Genomic DNA, 2,500 nt, shown 5'->3' on the forward strand with positions numbered 1-2,500 from the left:
GCTATCATTATTGGTATTGATTATTATCATTATTGTTATTGTTATTGATGTTGATGTTATTGAGGTGGCGTGGATGCTGCATCTCTCGGTCTCCTGGTATGATGTCCATGCCGGAGAACGGGATGTTGCCCGTCGCTAGTCTTGTTTCTTTATTATTCAGTATTTCATTTCGTTTTATCCTTCTCTTGATTTTACTATATCCTTTGAATTTAGGTTTTCTATAAATATTCTTATTATTTTATTTTACGAGATCTTTTATTAAATGGATTTGTTTTGTACTGATTATTTTTTTAATGATTTAACATTATATAAACATTTAATGTCTCAATTTCATTTTGTATCTGATAAAGGCAGTACGGGAAACGTTTTACATATTTCATTTTTGTTGTATTTCATTTTAATTCATAATTTAGATTACGCTTTTTATATTTTTGTGTGCTTGTATTTTCATTTGTATTCATTTAATTAAATATTGGGACGGACCCCTGGGTTAACACAGACATAGCACTACAATATCATTTTTATTGTTATTTTTATGATTATTATCTTTATCTTTATTATTATAGTTAGTAATATCAATACACACACACACACACACACACACACACACACACACACACACACACACACACACACACACACACACACACATATATATATATACTCCTCGTAATAACATCAGCTATAGCCTTGCCTCGGGGGAAGAGCAATCGGATTATAAACAAAATAACAATAGCTGAGCAGAATATTTTTATTTTTCAAAAGATTCGAAGACCATTTTTCATCATCAGTAATGCAAAAGAACGACCAGACCAGACACCAAGTATATGAAAATTAAGTAAAACAACGTAAATATATGAAAACTAAACCAAATCGAAACAACCTAAAGGGAGCAGTTGAGGATACAGGATTATATAACAAAAAGTTGTGTGGTTGTTAAGCTCGCGTTTCACCTTATGGATGTCCAGGGACTCGGGCATTCGGAGGTCGAACCTGTTGGATGAAGAGGACAGAATTTTTATAGTATTGTGAGTGTAAGGGTGGTTTTCCTGAGTGTGGAAGTTAAGGTTAACCATCAGTAAAAGTACGGACAGTTGACCATAGTGCTATTCTGTCCACTAATCATAAGTCATGATCTTTTCAAATGATAAATTACCTCTTCCAAGTACTTTCATTATGAACACATTGAAATGGATCTTGTTTACCTATGCTATTTCTATATAACACGTTTTCTTCATGTGAAACTGCCTGTCAATAATATGGACTGAATATTCATTTTACTCACATGAACAAACATAAACTCGTACTTAGACGCATTTTCCCATTACTCTCCACTGTAGGTATCCTATCATTAGTCCTCTCTCCTTCCATTCCTCTTTTCTTCCTTTCTCCCCCCACCCATCTCTCTCTCTCTCTCTCTCTCTCTCTCTCTCTCTCTCTCTCTCTCGCTCTTTCTCCCCCTATATATATACATATATATATATATATATATATATATATATATATATATATATATATATATATATATATATATATAATATATATATATATATATATATATATATATATATATATATATATATATCACTAAGTCTCACTAACTAATTAGTTCATTCTCTATCTCTCTCATTCATTCTGTCTGTCTGTCTCTCTCCTTCTGCCTGTCTGGCGCGAAGTATAGGTTTCTATGTTCACTGCTGGATCATCTGAATAATCTGGCCAAACCTGACAGGTTCCTCCCATGCATCTTAGTCTTCTCCACAACCTCTCTACAATTGTCCGGAAAATATATTTCGTCCGAGAAAGCAGGCAAATTTCGAGAAATGTCAGTCGACTCCATATCTGACATTCCAGAAGCATCGGTCAACTGCGAGATGTGACGTCATCATATGTTCCCGCGTTTTTTCCGGAGTTTAAATCTTGTTCTGTCGCGACTTTGTCAAACTACTCAGCAGATGAAATTCATTTATTGATGCGCATATTGGATACTAGTAAAGAATAGATTTTAGCCATATTCATATGGGACTGGTCCTCACCTCTAACAGAACAAAGAGTGAGAGAGAGATAATAAACATTCTTTTTGAACCAGATCAAGCTTAATTATATGCTAAATAAGACATTTGGCCGTACCTTCCGACCTTCTTCAGACCGAAGAAACAAATGTTTTAGATAATCAGGATTTTACTTATACTGAAAAATAATGTTTATTTTATACATAAAATCATCACTTTCTCTTTTCCAGCTGTAAGTGTTTTTTTTTTTTTACTTTTTATTATCATTCTTTTCTTTTCTTTTTTGATGAAGCATATCCTATAAAAAAAACAAGATATTTTTACGAAATACAGAAAACTTTGATGACTATGTTTTCCTTCCCTTCCTAGATCCTCTTTTGCGTCTGTTTTATTGTGCTTCAGTGAACTTTATGGTGCCGCAGGCGGGGAGAAAGAGAGAGAGAGAGAGAGAGAGAGAGAGAGAGAGAGAGAGAGAGAGAGAGAAAGAG

The sequence above is a fragment of the Penaeus japonicus genome, unplaced genomic scaffold (genome assembly GCF_977035675.1).
Source record: "Penaeus japonicus unplaced genomic scaffold, GWHDUDI00000001_assembly GWHDUDI00000034, whole genome shotgun sequence".
Classification (NCBI taxonomy): Eukaryota; Metazoa; Arthropoda; class Malacostraca; order Decapoda; family Penaeidae; genus Penaeus; species Penaeus japonicus.